Source organism: Lissotriton helveticus, chromosome 1_1, assembly GCF_964261635.1.
Source record: "Lissotriton helveticus chromosome 1_1, aLisHel1.1, whole genome shotgun sequence".
NCBI classification, from domain to species: Eukaryota; Metazoa; Chordata; class Amphibia; order Caudata; family Salamandridae; genus Lissotriton; species Lissotriton helveticus.
The window spans coordinates 1,056,469,983-1,056,488,294 of NC_136057.1; the positions used below are offsets into that span (position 1 = coordinate 1,056,469,983).

At 48.6% G+C, this 18,312-nt stretch overlaps 1 protein-coding gene across 1 annotated transcript in view; it reads right to left on the minus strand.

Moving 5' to 3' along the window:
- LOC144820736 (natterin-3-like) overlaps positions 1–18,312 on the minus strand; it is a 61,446-nt gene that overhangs the window by 32,647 nt on the left and 10,487 nt on the right. The gene's annotated exons all lie outside the window — the stretch shown is intronic.

Here is an 18,312-nt window from a genome sequence, read left to right on the forward strand (position 1 = left end):
TCAAGCTGCGCAGTCTGTTGAGGCAGTTGCCGAGCAGCAACTGTGTTGGCACGGAAGGAGATGCGACTGTTCCGATCAGTGCAAAGTTGTTGATGCGTGGATTCTGCTGGGCCAGCACAGAGAAAGTCACTTCCAAGGGCCCAGGACTGGATTGGCACCCATTGGCAAGGCAGGACTCACAGATGGCAGAGTCCAGGTGCTTTTGCAGGGTTGTAGGAAATCTTTGATGTCCCTGAGATTTCCCAACAGGGGCAAGCCAGCATGCCCTTGGAGTCAATCAGGGTTCAAGTGAAATGGGTCAAGTCCTTTATTCAGCAGGGCAGATGGCAGCAGGGCAGTAGAGTAGAAAAGCAGTTCTTTCAGGGCAGCAGTCCAGCAGAGTAGCTGTCCTTGTAGCAGCAGCGCAGTCCTTCCTCCTGGCAGAGTTCTTTACAGGTCCAGTAGTGTACTCTCTTGGTGTGGTCAGAGGCCCAGTAATTATACCCAGTTATGCCTTTGAAGTGGCAGTGACTGCAAAGAAGAGTCTTTAAAGAGCTCAGAAGCCCTTCCTTCCCCGGCCTGGCTCCAGCAGGGGGTAATCAGACCTTTGTGTGGAAAAAGGGAACTGCCTATTCAAGTGTGTCAGCCCCTACTTCCCTTCCTGCCCATGAAGCAGATGAGTGCTCAGCCCTTCCTTCCTGTGTTTGAGGCTATCTAGAGTGCATGCCCAAAGTGCAACTGTCACCGACCCCAAACGTGTATTGAAGATAGGCCGCAGGCACACAGAGCAGAGAAATGCCCACTTTCTAAAAGTGGCTTTCTAAAATAATAATGTTAAATCCAACTTTACCAGTAAAGAGGATTTATCATTACCATGCTACAGATATAGAAACATGACAAAACTACTCCCTTCTAATAAGGAATTAAAACTTCGATGTTTATTAAGGAATCCCCAATGTTAACCTAAGAGAGGAGTAGACCTCACAGTAGTGAAAAACGACTGTAGGTGTTTTTCACTACCAGGACAGGCAAAACTCAAAAGTACATGTCCTACCTTTGACTTACACAGCACCAGGCGCGGCCGGTACAGGTAAGAGCGGTGGGGCTGGGGCAGGGCTGGGTGTTGCGGGGTGGCGGGGTAGAGTCGACATACGACTGGATAGGGAAAATTAAATAAATAAATAAAACCACTTTACGTGCGCTAGCCGCATCGCAAGGTCAGCTATGGGCTAACTAGGGCCTACCTTGGAGGTGACTTATGTGTCATAAAAGGGGAGTTTAAGACTTGGCGAAGGGTTTTAAATGCCAAGTCGAAGTGGCAGTAAAACTGCAACCTCAGGCTTTTGAGTGGAGGCCTGAGACAGCTTTAAAGGGCTACTTGTGTGGGTGGCACAGTCAGTGCTGCAGGCCCACAAGGAGCATTTAATCTACAGGCCTTGTGTATATGGTATACCACTTTACAAGGGACTTACAAGTAAATTAAATATGGCAAACAGGTGTAAAACAATTATACCATGTTTAGAAGAAAAAATAGACGCACTTTAGCACTGGGTACCAGTGGTAAAGTGCTCAGCGTCCTAAACCCAACGAAAAGATTCAGCAAATAGAGGAGGAAGGCAAAACGTTTGGTGTGCCCCTCAAGAGAGGGCTGTTTTCCAACAATAATCATGAGCGATTTCAATATATGGTCCCTTTCCACAAGGATATTAAGTTTGGTGAAATAATGAAGTATTACTTAATCCCGTTGGCATGTTTCCCTAGGTGCGTAAGTTCAAGGGTTGCTCGGTCAATGCAAAAAACATTCAGAAATGAGCAATTTCTTTTCTCTGAATGGATGATTTCAAATGGACTCACCGGATAACCAGACTTATAAACTTGGTACTTTAAAAGGTCCAAGTGACTACATTTGTGTTCAAGACTGGCATTTTCCTCTAATATAGGATTTTCAACTACTTACTTTGAGTGGAAGTGATCATCTTCCTCCAGAGCCAACTAAACTCAGCTCAGATTAGTCAGTACCCTTCAAGGGGAGGAAGAGCTTTCTGAGCTGGGTGCACAGGAATACATCAGAAACGGAGAGCTTATGTGGGAGGGAGATGCAGACTGTGCAAATGTTCTGCTGGATTATGGACACCCAGTTGGGAAATTTACATTAAAGTGTAAGTATTGGAGACCTGGAATTCACAACTTTGTAAATGTAAACTCAATAAAATATGATTAAAATAAAAAGGATAAGAGAGCTTCGTCCCTACAGGCTGATCTTGTTCCATCATGTACCCTTCATGAAAACAAGCAGGAACTGCTTGCCATGGGGAAGCAGGCTTCAAAGAGAAAACGTGAAGAAATTTGAACCAGCAAGACGCAAAGAAATTAAGTTCTCCCAAGACGCCACAGCAACAGTGCCACATTACAGAATTGTTATTGTATTAATTATAACATTTGGATAGCGCTTACTACCTCTATGTGGGGCGCTGATGCGCTTACTCATAGGGATAGCAAGGTACACTGAGTGCATGGTTGGAAATGCGTTGTCTTTTCTTTGAGTCCTTTGTTTAGTCTCGCCGCATTCCTGCTGCTGCTCGTTCTGCCTTAGCTCCCTAATTAAGGTACTGCGCTGTAGTCCCCCAAGGCTCGATCCCACTGTGGGGATTAACATTTTTGGTTTGTTTTTGCCTTGTTATTTGTTTGCCTTCAGTTTAGCTGCCCTGATTGGCCTTGCCCAAATTCTTTTGCCTCCACTTTTATTTCATCATAAGCAACTGTTTAGTGGTAATTTCATTATTTGTTTTGTTTTTGTTTTGTTTGTGTTTTGCTGTTTTGACGCGGATTCTCCCGCCCTTCCTGCTGCTTCCCAATCCCGCCCTCCCGCCTCCTGCCGGCTCCTCCGAGGACTACTTATGAAGGCCAATGAGTGGCCCCTGTGAGTAACTCTTGACCTTCGTGGTCTAGTTTCGCCGCTCTCCCACTACCGCTCATTCTGCCTTGGCTTTCTGATTAAGTTACTGAGCCGCAGTTCCCCGAACCCCTGGTTCGATCCCGCTGAGTGGATTCAACTTTTCGGTTTGTTTTTGCCTTGTTATTTGTTTACCTTTGGCTTAGCTCCCCTGTTTTGCTTTGCCTAAATTCTTTTACCTCCACTTTTATTTCATCATAAGCAACTGTTGAGTGGTAATTTGTTTTGTTTTTGTTTTCATCACGAATTGCTGTTGCAAACCCCGATTCTCCTGCCAATTCTGTCTCTTTCCACTCCTGTCCTCCTGCTGGCCCGTCCCACCTCCCAGGACTTCTTATGGAGGCTGCTGCGTGGTCGCACGCAGCAGGCGCACCACCAGTGCACCAAAGACAAACTTGTCTGCGCCCGTCCACGCCTAGACCGCACCCAGCCCCAGGACCTCTGGATCTTAAATCCCACAAAGCTACACAGCTGCAGACCTCCGAGCCCAGATGCACCAACACCCACTGCTGCTGCACATCACCGCGCACTACCAAAGGACCATTCTTCTGCCGATACTGCAACCTCACCAAAGCACCAAAGCAATCAACAACACCAGAGACACCGCAAATGCAGCCACATCCGCCATATCGCCCGAGACCACCAAGTCTCAACTCCAATGCATCCTACTCAACGCTTGATCAATTGGTAAACATGCCACGGAGGTCTGGGACACAATCTCATTCCTCACCCAGGATGTAATCTTCCTAGCTAAACCCCACCTCCGCACCAGACATCGCCACGTCCATCCCTGCAGAGTACAGGATACAAGATAACACACCGGGACCGAACCAACAAACATGGAGGTGAAATCGGCATCCTCTATAAAGACACTATGCGCTGCACAACATCCCACTTCACCGTTGCAGGACCCACCCACTTCAGCACCATATCGCCCTGAACCACGCCCGAGACTGGAAAAGGTATCAGAAGGTCAGTGGAACACCGCTCTCTGTCCCTACTTCCCAGTCTCTACACAAGACCCAGAAAAAAACGACTTCCTTTGGATCACAGAATGCTCTTACACCATCTCCCTGCCAAGACCGCCAAAGTCAAAGTACCAAGCAAAAGGCCTTACTGGTTCACCAAGGAACTGCACTCCACCAAATGCAACTGCAGGAAGCTAGAAAGGAAGTGGTGCATCAGTAAAAAAACAGAAGACCGCACCGCCTTCAGGATCGCTCTCAACCAATACCCCCACCTTCTTAAAGAAACAAAAAAGAATTCCCTGGCATACCGCATTAAAGCCAGCACATGCCACAGCAAGGAATCATGAAGGAGTTCTCCAATCCCACAGCCACCGAGAACATTACACCCTCTAAGGAACTGCGCGACAACCTTGCTGACTTCTTCCATAACAAGATCTCAGCCATCTACGAAAACTTTGAAATCCAACCCTCTGCCACCAATAGCTTTAACCGGCTCACTACCTTGAAGACAAAATCAGAACACACGCTTAACAACTGGAACCCCCTCACCACACAAGACACTATCTCCATCATGAACGCTGTACATTCGAGAGCACCCATGGAGTCATGCCCCCACCACATTTTCAACCTCCAAGCAAGACAATCAGTGAAGTGCTCAGGAAAGTCCTGAACACCTCCATCACTGTGGCCTCCTTTCTTGAGGACTGGAAACATGCTGAAGTGAGACTATATCTGAAGAAACCGTCAGCCGATCCAAAGAACGACTGGCCTATCTCTCTCCTTCCCTATCCAGCAGAAGTCCTTGAGAAAGCAATCAACCAACAACTCACCCAAACCCAAGAAGACCACACCTCCTGGACTCCTTCCAATCCAGATTTTGAGCTAACCACAGCACTGAGACAACCCTGATCGCAGCCACCGATGATATCAGAGCCCTCCTGGACCACGGAGAAATGGCAGCACTCATCCTCCTAGACCTCTCCACTGCATTCATCATCATCTCCCATCACATCCTGATCAACAGACTTCACCACATAGGGATCCAGGGAGACGCCCTGAGATGCATCACCTCATACCTCACTGGCAGAACCCAGAGGATACATCTCCCACCGCTCACCTCGGAGCAAAAAGAAGATCATTTGCGGAGCCCCCCAAGGATCGTCCCTCAGCCCCACCTACATTACCCCCTGGCTGCCACCATCAGATCACACAGATTCAACATCATCTCATAGGCCAACGACAACCAGTTCATCCTCTCACTGTCTGAAGATCCTTCAACCACCAAAACCAACTTCCACAGATCCATGAGGAAGATTGTAGACTGGATGAAGGACAACGGTCACAAACTCAACATGGACAAGAGGGAAGGCCTCATTTTTGGGAATAACACCTAGCCATGGAACGACGAATGGTGGCTTGCAGAACTCGGTCCACCCTCCACTCCGACAGACCATGCCTGCAACATCGGCATCATCTATGGCGTGTCAGCTACTCATGAAGAAACAAGTCAACACGGTCTCATCAACCTGCATCCACACCCTTTGCATGCTTTGTAAGATTTTGAAGAGGCTCCCAGCCAACACCAGAAGGATCTTTACGCAGACCCTTATCACCAGCTATGGACTATGGAAATACACTCTACATTAGAATCACCGCAGGCCTCATGAAGAGACTCCATGACGACGTGCAGATGCTTTTAAGTGTCACTCATCTGGGCTCATAATGTCTGTCTAGGGCAGTGAGCCTGGTATATAGTTATGTCGTGCAATGAGCGATATACGATAAGCAGTGCTGTTAAGATAATCCTATGCATGATGAACTTAAAGAACTAGGGGAACAGGGCCAAAAAAGAAAGGGGGGTAAACTTGGACCCGAGTTGGAGTATCCTGTGAGACTGGTTCCGTGTGTGTGTGCGTATGTGAGTAGTCCCTTGCACCTACGCCCGCCACTCCATCTGCTGTCCCCCGGCCAATGCCTGCCCCGGATATCGTCATGCGGTTGGTGACAACAGGTCAAGTGTCTTTGAGTGGCTTGGAGATGCAGGACACATGCGTGGCATCACTTGGGTAGATCAGGTGCCTGCAGGGGCTAGTCTGGCTGATCTGTACTCTGTTGTAGCGTTGTCAGGATTACATCCCAGTATGCGGCTATAGGCGTTTTCCTAAGTCCCATGGTTTCTTCACGTCGGATCGCTATGCTCTCTGCTCTAGCCCATGCAAGAGTGGAGCGTCTCCATGCATTTATATGTGGGGGGGTTGGGCACCTTCCACTTTTTCGTGATCAGTCTTTTGGCTGTCACTATGCCCAGATCTAAAAACCTGGAGGTTACGTGTTCTACGGAATTTGTGTAGTAGGTACGCCGGCCAGTCAAAGGGTATGTCTCTCTCAGTGCAGGTGCGAAGTACGTCTGCCACCGCCCTTCCATATGAGCCGAGGCTGGTGCAACTCCAGAGCATGTGTACGAGATCAGCGTCGGGGACGACACATCTGGGGCAGGCAGAGTCGGAACAGTGAAAATATCTGTTTATTTTACAGGTGTGAAATATGCCCTCTGCGTAATATAATAATGTATTTGTCTGAATCTCATATTTCTGGTGATCTGTACTGGGCTGGTCAGTACTTGTGCCCATTCTTTGTCTGAAAATTGCCGGCCCAGGTCGTGCTCCCACTTGTGCCGAAGAGGGTCTAGGCTTAGCGCTGCATGCTGTCTCAGTGAGGGCGCCAACCCGCGCGTAAGATGTCTGCCTTGTTCCATGACGTGTAAGTATTGCACAGAGATGCGTTTGTGGCTCGGTGGTGAGGTCACCCCATTTCACTGTTAGCGTGGCCATCAGCGATCTATGCAGAAGGAATTGCCCTGCAGGGAGCCCTTCAATTTCTATTAATGTCACGTACGAAATGAGCGAGCGAGCCATCGCATTATAAGTCACCTGGAGTCTGATATCCTGCCTCATGAAAATGTAGCAGTTCAGCAGCTGCAAATACTGCCTGACCCCTAGAGTGTCTTCTAGAGGGAGCGCAGGGGCGTAGGGCGTAATGCTTCGGGTTATGCAGAGGCTTCTTCGATAGCATTTGTACACCACATTCAACATCAGGAGCTCCGAAGGTCGCGTCGTGCGCCAGGATAAAAAAGCTTGAGGAGCTGGGCATATATGGTGGGTGCATGGTTGCCTTGTCGCCTTGCTGACGGTCTGCCATCCACCTGCCAATCCAATGGAGCTGGGCTGCCTGATAGTAGTATTCGAAACAGGGTGCTGCTAGGTCTCCCTGGTCTACAGCTTCTTTACCGCCACCCTGTGCCGACTGGGGCCCCAGATGAAGTCCCTGACCATCTTCTTTAGGGGGTGAAAAAAGAGGTGGGTATATAGATAGGCAAATTGGCAAAATAGTACAAAAACCTTGGCAAAGCCACGATCTTTACCAGTGCCACTTCTCCTGTGACTGCCAGTGGGAGCATGCTCCAGAATCGCATCTGGGATCTGATGGCAGTTGGTGCCCTGTCCAGGCTACTATCAAAGAGATCCAGCGGCTGGCGATACACTTGTATGCCTAAGTAGTGGAATGTGCCCTCAGTCCACAGCACTCTCTTGCCACTGAGTACAAGCCCTGAGTTGTGATTCCCTTCGCCGAAGGCACATCAAATATGTCTCTGAGATAGACCAGTAGATCATCAGCATACAATGACACTGTATGTGTGCCATCTCCTAATGGAATGCCATCATGCAGATGTGACCTTATTGATTCTGCGAGTAGCTCCATCGCAAGCGCGAAGAGGAGGGGGGACAATGGACAGCCCTGCCGCATGCCTTTTCGCACTGGGATCGTGTCTGATATGTATGGCCCGTTTTCACCCTTACCACTGGATTTATATAAAGCAGGCGGGTCAGGTTCAGGAAAGAGGGATCTAGGTTGTATTTTTCAAGAGTGGGGAACATGTAATCCAGCTCGAGAGAATCGAAGGCTTTTTCGAGATCAAGTATGAGGCAACCCGCCCTCTGCTACGCGCATACAGAGAAGGCTGCAACTCGGGAAAAGCGACGTAGATTGAGTGAGGTGTTTCGGGATGGCACAAATCCGTTTTAGTCCGAATGGACCAGAGTGGGAACAACTTGCGCCTATCTGTCTGCTAAGACGTTTGCTAACAGTTTGTAGTCGAAGTTTTTGTAGAGGATGGGGTCTATAGGAACTCATGTCTATTGGATCCCTATCAGGCTTGGGCAGTGATACTAGATGAGCTTTGCGCTTCGTAGGAGGGAGTTGCTCTGCTTCTACATCTGTTACTTAGAGAGCTTGACTAGCGATACACAATAAGCTTTATAGTATTCTAGTGGGAGCCCATCGGGTCCCGGGGTCGTCACTGTGGCCAAGGACGATATTGCCTCCCGGATTTCCTCCAGTGAGATCGGGTCGCTCAATATCTCATTATGTGCCGGCGTTACTTCAGGCAAGTGTATTTGGTCTAAGAAGGCTGCTAGGGTGTGTGTGTTGCAGCAGCTTTGGGACTGGTACAGTTGACTGTAGTGTTGTGCCATGGTGGTGTGGATGTTGTGCTGTGTATGTACTAGGAGCCCTGTGCTAGTGCGCAGTGCACCTATCGATTTGTGAGCATGTTCCTGATGAATTAGCCAGGCCAGAAGACGGCCCGCCCGATCAGCGGTGACATGAGCTCGGTCCGTGTGTGCAGCATAATTGTGGCAGCGAAGGCGTTCTAGGAGTTCAGTGTGTTCTGTGCGCCGCTTCTCTAGGTGACGCGCATCCCTTCCCCCTTCTTCCCCATCTATTTCATTTCTATTTTGCTTAGGCTAGAATCTAGCTACCTACGTATGCTCCAGGTCGCAACCGTACAATGACCTCTTGTTGTAACTTTAAAGGCTTCCTACTCCACAAGTGTGTCCCCTGCTGTGTTTTCATTGAGTTCAAAATATCCTAGTAGTGCTGACCCTAGCATCGAGTGAAATGCTGGCTCTTCTAATGCTGCCGTTAAGAGCCTCCATGTGGGGGCAGGGGTGCGCTCAGGCTCCCAGGCAAGTTGCAGTAGTTAGGGGTTGTGGTCAGAATGTGCCCTGCCTAGGTACTCTATCAGGTTGACCAGGGGAGCAACGCAGGGGATCCTATCACACGGTCCAAACGCACGTGCATTCTGTGCACCGCTAAATAGTATGAGTAGACCCAGGCGTCTGGGTTAATGGTGCGCCATATGTCTAAGAGTGTCCAGTGTGCTAGCCAGTCTGTGAGGGTCTGTGCATTGGATGCCACTGTCGTCTTGGTCAGAGGCGGCAACGACCTGTCCAAGTCTATGTTAAGCACAGAGTTAAAGTCTCCTCCAAGGAGCCTGGGGATCCCAACCCATTTGGTTAATATCTTTGCTAGGCTGTCTAGGAAAGATGACTGACTGATGTTCGGGGCATAGATGGAGCCTATAAGTATCTTTTGGCCATTAAGTCGCCCACTGACTAACACGTACCTTCCTTCTGGGTCAATTAGCACGTCCTCGCTTATGAACGAGATACCAGCTCTCACCCAGATGAGTACACCGCACGAGTGGGCAGAATAGCGTGTGCCATACACTTGGCCTCTCCGTCTGCTGTGCAGTCATTCTATGCAATAAGCACAATTTGTAAACAAGGATAAAAATAGATACACAAGTGATTATAGCACCATTGTTTTTAATCACAACGTGTTTTGTATAAGAGTTATTCATAAAATGGAATACATATTGAATCACATTTTTAGTGTGCCCCTATAAGAGTGGAAATAGGGAGGGTAGTGCTGGGATAGTGAAAAGATAAGAACTTAAGAAAAGGTCAGCAAGACCAAACTACAACAGAATTATTACACAATAAAACAATTAATTGAACAAATATTTGGGACAGTCATGCCTCAGAAAAAATCAATAATAATAAATGATAAGGGAGGCTGAGCACAGGAGGGAGGGTCGAAGTTTCGACCCAGTTGAAATGCAGGCGTGGATGAACCTTGCTAGAGGGTCTTCATCAGGACAGGGGTTGTGGAAGGTGTAATCTGGAAATATCATAACTTGGCTGTTGCCTATCTGAATGTCTGCCAGCTTGCGGATTTTTATTAGTATTGTGTCTCTATGACCCTCTAATTTACGACTTTGAATAGGAATGGGCATGGGGGGCTACTGGCGGGGGTTTCTGTGCTGGTACCTGGTGTGCTCTCTCAATAACAAATTGGGAGGACAGTATGCCAGTGGGCAACAGTGAACTGATCCAGGCTCGGTGAATTCTTCAGGTTTGCGTCCTTCTTCACCTTCTGGCAGGTCCACCCCTCGGCGTCCTCCACCTATCCTCCAACTCATGCACACGATCAATTAAGTCTTGTAGGGCTGCGGTGTGACTCTGTGCAACGAGTTTCAGCTCCGCGAGTGTTGGCTCCTGCTGGCGTACTTTCTCCCTCAGGTTATGATGATCGGCCCGCAGCAGGGTAAAATCCGGAGTAACTTTATCAATGTTTTACTCGAGTGAAGAGCGGGTTTGATCAAGTGTAGCTCCACTCTTCTCCACTGCCGCAAGCACTGAATCCAGCTTGTTGGAGAGCACTACATGTGCCACCTCCGTGGCGGTGCCGTTTTCCGTGGCCACCGAGTCTGGATTGCTGTTCCGTGGATTGGGCTGCTGGGCAGTTGTGCGTAGGCGACCCATTGCCAACTGTTATGCTCTCAGCATTTGCAAACAGTTTGGGTAAGTAGTATCAGTCATTCAAGTCGCAACTTCTCGGGTGCAGCGCTGCATGAGGACCACTCACATGTGGTTATTGTGTTATGGGACAAAGTGCTTGGTGGTGAAATTAGTGGTGGACTTTAAAGACCCTCCAACCATGTAATAACATTGGGAAACAAACATCAGTTTTATGTAGACTAAACGCAAGAGAAACATATTTAATCGAGCCTGCAGAAGAGTTTGAGGAGGACTCTAGCTAAACCATGTTTAAGTAACTCAGGTGTGCATCGAGCTGCTCTACAGGCAGCACAAAGAAGAAAAACCAAGCTAAACCAGGCTGATAGAAGTCTGAGAATTGTGTGTTTTTGAGTCACCGGGCAGTGAGCCACCTTCTGCGTGGGTCTCAGTATCTGGGAAATGGTCTAGGAAAGACTGGGGCCGTCCATAAAGACGTAGATGAGCAGGGAGCAGGCCATGGCTGGAATGCGCACCTCTAAAAGTGGTGAAAAGTGTTTTAAATGAATATCCTTCTTTAAATTCCACATCCATTTTCCTAGTGACAAGAATTATTTTCTATCTAGACACCGAAATGTTCCTTCTTCAATTAACCTTTTGCTGCTGACTGGGTTTAATCGATTTTCCTTCCATTGACGTCGCGCAGCAGAGTGTGAATCCACTTCTTCAGATAATACAGACTCCCACTTTCTCTAGTCAGGTGAGAAATGTTTATCTAGTTTTCGTTTTTAGGTCGAGCCTGGCAGCGCATGCTGTATTCCAGTAAAGACTTGAAGCTCCGCCCATATTTTTCATTGACTTGTGTCATTGTCCCTTATAAATGCTGGTTTCTGATTTGTTAATAGGCTTGTTAGTCCCTACTTAGTATCGCCTTGTCTTCATTTGTAACCTCCCATGAGGACTGGCCCTTTTACTTCTGTTGTTACACGAAATGTCTTATTAAGTCTGTAAGCACTATTTTCTTTCAAGAGTTTCTCCTGCTGCAGGCAAGACATGCTTTCCTGCAACATTCAGCGTGCCATGCACGCTCTCACTTTCCAAGCAGCCCGGGACAATGGCGGCCACTTCTTTGAAATGAAAAAGGTCTCGCATTTACAAGAATTAGAGCTTTTGTAAATGACAATGCCTTTTATTTATGTGTTAATTATCAAAAGAGATAAATAAAAGGCACTGTCATTTACAATGCCAATAGCTTAAACTCTAGGAAATTCAAGACCTATTGCATTGCAAAAGCTTGTTTAATCTCACGTCACTTTGCATTCTGCAGTTTGCTTGAGACTGCAGCCATGGCCCTGCGATGCTCTGATCATTCAGTCGCCACTGTCATGCCTTCCCCTTAATTACCACAGGAGCCGGAGAGTATATTCACTCCATCTTTATTCCTTCATGCCCTGCTCATAACTGCCCCTTCAGTCCTTGTCCCTCCTATTCCTGTTCCTCCTTCCTAGCTCCGCCCCCCACCCACTAGACTGCACCACAACACGACATCTCCCCCCTTTTTAACAAACAAAGTTGATTCTCAAAGCGTCTATAGTTCCTTGATCAGCTGCACAGGGCTGCGGCCCGCCTGTTTGAGTCATGAAACACATCTCCATTACAAACTCAAACTCGGTCTGTTTCTCAGGTGTCAGCAGGGTGCAGTCTGTTGGAGATACTTCATTGTGTCTTTCCGGCTGTCTTGACAGGAGTGTCGCTTCTTGTGATGTGGCTGTTGATGGCTCCGCTAGATGTCGGCTGTCCGTTTTCTTTTGTAGTTCTTGTTTGAGTGGCAATTGATCTCTTACACGTGTGTCCGTTGTTTTAGTTTTCTTCCGAGCGCCTGCATGCACTTCTATTTCTCGTTGTCTTATTCGGTCAGGGGCCTCCCTGTCCTCCTGTCCGTGGACAGGCATACCAGATAACCCAGGTGCACGTTTCCCTTCTGACTGATGATAGTGACCTCTCTTTCCCAACGGGTTGGCCCCTCTGGGTAGGGTGACTGGGTGGTCCCTTCCCGCCCAGTGGGTACAGTCACCGGCATCTGTGCTTCTTTTGTGTCCCTTTTGTGTAAGCCTTGCTGACCCCTTCAGCGGTGACGGTATATTCTTCACGTCATGATGTTCCTGGGGCTGGCATGGCATGTTGTCTTGTGGAGAGTTCAGGCATTGCAGGGTGTTGGCCTGAGGTGTGTTGTTTCGGACAGGGACGACGGTCTTTGCTTCCCCTGTGTTTTCAAGTGGTGGACACCGTGACCGTTGTCGGTACCAGGATTCTGTTGATTTAAGTGATTGTCCGGACATGCTTTCTGAATCGGTCGATGACGCACTCCTAGAGTCGACGCTGTCGAGGAGGTACTCCTCTGGGTGCATCTCTTGAAGCGATGACACACTCTTGGAGTCGATGCTATCGAGGAGACACTCCTCTGGGTGCATCTTTTGTGTTATTGCTGTGACAGGTTTGTTTGCTAGCCCCGTATTTACTTCCTTGGTTTGGTCATGGGATAATATTCGAATCTTCTCTGTTTTCTCCTGATCACAGATGGCTTGAGCGTATGCGTCTTGAGTCATTCGAGTGTATGTGTATATCGGTTTCTGGGGATGGCGTGGCTTGTCCCCTCGCCTGTGTTTGGTCCTTTCCTCATAACCGTTGAGTCGACTGTCGTCGGTCTCCTCTGTGTGATCTGTGTCTCTGCTTGATGGTTCTCCAGAGTAGTATGTTAGTTTCCGAATATAACGTGACTTGTCCCCTCGCCGGTGTTTGGTATTTTCATCATGACCATTGAGTAGACCGGTCTCGGCCTCCTCTGTGTGGTCTGTGTCACTGCTTGATATGTCTCCAGAGTAGTGTGGTGAGTGACTTCTCGGCGTTATGTCAATCCGGTTGTTCCTGGCTGTCCCAGTCTTTCGTACACCCTTATCCATTGTCCTTTGTGTTGGTGACTCAGGGAGTTCCCTGTCACTTCGTCTTTCATGGTGTCTTGTCTCTGGTCCACCTTCGCCCTCCCTCTCTCGGGTTTGGTTTGTCTCCTGGGCCTTCCTCGCGGACATGGGGGATGTCTCCTTTCTTCTCTTTTTGTTTCCTGCTTCCCTGTCACTTTGTCTCTCATGACATCTTGCCTCTAGTCCGCTTTCGCTCTCCCTCTCTCGGGTTTTGTTTGTCTCCTGGGCCTTCCTCGCGGACATGGGGGATGTCTCCTTTCTTCTCTTTTTGTTTCCTGCTTCCCTGTCACTTTGTCTCTCATGACATCTTGCCTCTAGTTCGCTTTCGCCCTCCCTCTCTCGGGTTTTGTTTGACTCCTGAGCTTTCCTCACGGACATGGAGAATGACTCTTTTCTTCTCTTATTGTTTCCTGCGTCCTGGTGGAATTCTTTGGACGCTTCCCTCGCTGTGACCCGCTCTCCAATTTCGGGTCTCCTGATGATCTCTTTTAGCGAGAACCGCCCTTGAATGATCTTGCGCTTGGTGTCGGGTTTTGAACAGCCTTCAATCACCCGCAGTCGGATAGCATCTTCATTTGTGAAGGTGTCGAAGTGGCAACATTTCACTAGACGTTGCAGCCGGGTAATAAAGCTTGGTAAGGATTCTAATGGTTCCTGCCGTGCTGCGTTGAAAACAGTGCGTTCATGATCTACGTCTTCCTTCGCGTAAAAATGAGCGAGCAGCGTCTCTCTGAGTCCTCTATATGTCTCTGTGTCCTTTGCTAAAAATGTTTTGATTAAACGTCGGCCTTCGTGACCCACCAGCTGAAGCAGTAGTAGTCGACGTCTGCTATCCCTCTGCTCACCGGTCGTTGTGAGGAATTCGTCCAATGACTCCAGCCACCTTGACCATTCAGGACCTAAACAGTGGGCGCTGGTCTGTGCCACTGGAGGAGGTACTCCAATGCAGGGGTTGGGTTTATGCGTGTCTTTCCTCACAGGCATGATGGTGTAGTACGCAGGCTTCAGGTAGACGGACTTGAGTTCTTGAGATCAACTTGGTCGTCACTCAGCCGTTGGCGTAGTTGTTGCGCGTGGTTGTTCGTGTTTGCTTATATTTGTTGTGTGCGCTCACCAGACTTGTTCTCTTGTGTTTGCCAGCGCATATTGTGGTTTCCTCTCGTCTTCACCGCTGTTTGTTTCTTTATTCTATTTCTTGTGTTTACGCAGTCTCGTATGTGTGTCGGTCTTATTCCGTCTCTTGCACCTTGCTTATTGTTCTTTCTTGCACTTGCCTGTGCTTGTTTCTTTGTTAAGCCTCTTGCATTTACTTGTGTTTTTTCTGTTAACTTCAGAGGGTTGTATTTCCTCACACTTGTTGGCAGGTTCCACAACTGCCTGACTCTAGCATGGCCGACACATACAATTCAATGGGGGCCTATGGCTGGCGCCTGACTCCAAGATGGCCGCCGCTCGAGACAGACTGTGCTTATATTTACTCAAGATTTTCTTCATGTGAGTGTCAAATTTAAAGTCTCTGGTTTTCTGACTCATCACTTGGGAGCGTGATCACTCAGGACTCACCCCACGCCTCTTTGGTGCTATCGGCAGGCGGTCTTGAGTCCGGTCTTCGCTTTCTCTCTTTCGGTGCCTTCCACGTTTCCAGCCGGGTCAACATTCACGCGGCTGGGCTTGGGGTGAGTGACGGTTCTCGGCAGCTTTTCTTTGGCTCACAGGGTGCTCTGCGATTTCCGCGCTCTTTCCGAGCATCGCGTCGGAACCCCTGCAGGCTCTCGGGAGTCGGGCCACTCTCCGGAGGCACACAGGTCAGCGGGCAATACCTCCGCTATGTTGATCGGTGGGTCTGGGGCACGGGCAGTAGTGTCTTTGACACAGCGCTTTGGGCGGCATACGCAGGCACTGCGAGGGGTGATCCTGATTCCAAACCCCCGTAGGCTATGCCGACACAGGCTGCAGACTCACCGTGTCTGCTGGCTATTTCTCCCGAATTAGGGACACTCCGGTGGCCCTCTGACAGTGCAGGCAGCTCTATTGAATTCTGGGCAGCATTCAGGCACGGCATGTGGAGCCTTCCGTTTTCGCGCTCCTCACGCGCTGCGCTGACACAGGCTGCAGGCTCTCTGTTTTCTTGGCCGTCCACGGGCGGCAGGGGTCTTGGCAATGTGGGCTTCAGTTACCATCCCACCCTCGTCGCCATTGTCATGCCTTCCCCTTAATTACCACAGGAGCCGGAGAGTATATTCACTGCATCTTTATTCCTTCATGCCCTGCTCATAACTGCCCCTTCAGTCCTTGTCCCTCCTATTCCTGTTCCTCCTTCCTAGCTCCGCCCCCCAACCACTAGACTGCACCACAACACGACAGCCACCACGAGGGCAGTGGTTGCCCTGAAGCAAGGGGCGTGTGTTTCACCACACCCACCTGGGACGACATATCTGAAGTGGGTGGTAGGGAAATGTCGAAGAGGGCCAACGACACCAGGCCTTAAAAGCGGCAGCGGCGCCTCCATATGTGCTCCTGCCATGTTCTCCATGCACCCTGACACATTACTTTTCAAACACAAGCCTCCCCATTTCAGGAAATTCTCAGAAGACACTATAATGAGAGCAAAAAGATGGCCATGTACAGCAGTTAAGCTGAAGTCACTGTGTGCAGAAATAATGACTACCATTTTACGTCCACCTACAGTGTCGCATTTCAGAGTTCTTATCGAGGACCTTGATGTGTTGATTACTTCTTGATTCTATCCTTTAGGTGTAATTCAGTTTTTGATCCCCAACAAGGTAATGTCCATACCCAGTACCCCCGGACAGCCAGTACCACAGCTTGATATACTGGGGCAGGGTGAGCTGGTCCCAGACTCTGGGCGGAGAGCGACGCTGTGATAATCATGCTGAATAGAGGCAGAGTTTATCACACTAGGCTGGAAACTGTCCAAGTTCATTGTACCCCAGTCGTGGGCTCTCGGAGGTGACAGTACAGGGGTCCTTGAAGGGTAAGCTTTGAAGTTTAGTAAATATGACCTTACTTTTAAAAAATTGTCATTTTTTCAGTTTGGCAGACTGCGTCGTAATAGCATGCACTACATGCTATACTATTGTGAAATATAAGCTTAAATACAGGCACTAGAATGAACAGAGGTGTGAGCTAAAATGATGATATGGGGCACCTGGAGGACACTCAATTCAAGATTACATTGATATTGGTTTTAACATTTGATAGTTACCACGAACCCATTGTGCTGCACTCTCAAAGAGCACCGACAATTTAAATATTTGTTAACAGTCTGTGTGGATCCTGCCACATCTCAAGTCCTCTAACACAAACACCAACACCCACACTCAGGAACTCCCCACTCAAGAAGGAAGTGCCACTCACACAAGGGAGCACCATCAGGAAAGTGGATGGAGGTGGCCCACTGTCCCCAGCAATGAGAACAGCCACATTTCACATGTCCATCATCTCCATGTTACAGCTCCCCTTCTTGCTTGTGTGCCGAGGCCCTCAACATCTGTTATCATCAAGGACACAGAGCCTTATTTATTGGATTTTGCTGTAGGGCTGCTGCTGCACTGCCTACACCAAAGTGAAAGGGCAGGAATGCACCTAATTAATTAATAATGTGGATTCCTGTCCTTTCTGCCTGCGCTGACGACGTTTTGACAGCCTAGAGCCAATGTAGGCACCCTTGCACCATGGTCCAAGGATGCCTCCATTGCAGACAGAATTTGTTGTGTGCAGTAAGAAGCACATTCCTGCACAAAAACAATCCTACGAGGTGTTTTCCTCTTTCTATGTGTCTGCTGTAGAATGAGAACATATAGAAAAAGGGAAAAACTAGGAAAAATTAACATATTTCTTGTTGTTACGCCTCACCTCGAAAGGCGTACAGATTTGATGCTTCCCAAGGTTTACATCAATTTGCAAATCTGCAGCAACGTTAAATTCCATGGATATTGCGTGGGAACAGTAAGAATCCACTCCTGGGAAAAGAGGGTGTCTCCTCCGCAGTGGGGAACACATTTATGGTTTTAGGTCCCCTCACACACCAACAGGCCCCTTGGTGTCATGCTTCATCATCGGGCTCATCGTACCCCTCTACGGGGCACGGCGTGCTGCGACCTACGAAGACGCTGGAGCACTCGTTTGGACTATGTGTGGTGTAGGTGAGGGGATTATTTAAATTAATGTGAGTGTATAGTGGGGTTGGAAAATAGTGAAAAAATTAAAAAGAACCTGGCTCGTGGGGTGACTAAAAATTATTTAATGAGCCCCCGGGCTGGTCCTGTTAAAATTAGAGATGGGAGGTCTCTACGCTGACAATGTGCGTTACCTCCATCATGTGTGCGTTGACATGTTTCGGTGCCAAAAACACCTTCTTCAGGACGGGGTGCACAAATCCCCACCTTACTCACGTTTCTCTAACTGATACTAGAAATTTCTAATAAAAGTGAGGAAAAATTACAGTGCAGGTTATATACCTAGCAAAACAAGAAGAACGTTGTCTATTGATCAACTGTTTTCCAGTTGGGGATAAACCTCATGAGTCCATACATCAGGATCTGGTGTGCTACTTAGCACGATTTCTACGAGGAAATACCTCCTGATCGATCCCTTCGTGGCTCCGGTTATCACCGGAGCCACGAAGGGATCGATCAGGAGGTATTCATTTAAATAATCCCCTCACCTACACCACACATAGTCCAAACGAGTGCTCCCGCGTCTTCGTAGGTCGCAGCACGCCGTACCCCGTAGAGGGGTACGATGACCCCGATGATGAAGCATGACACCAAGGG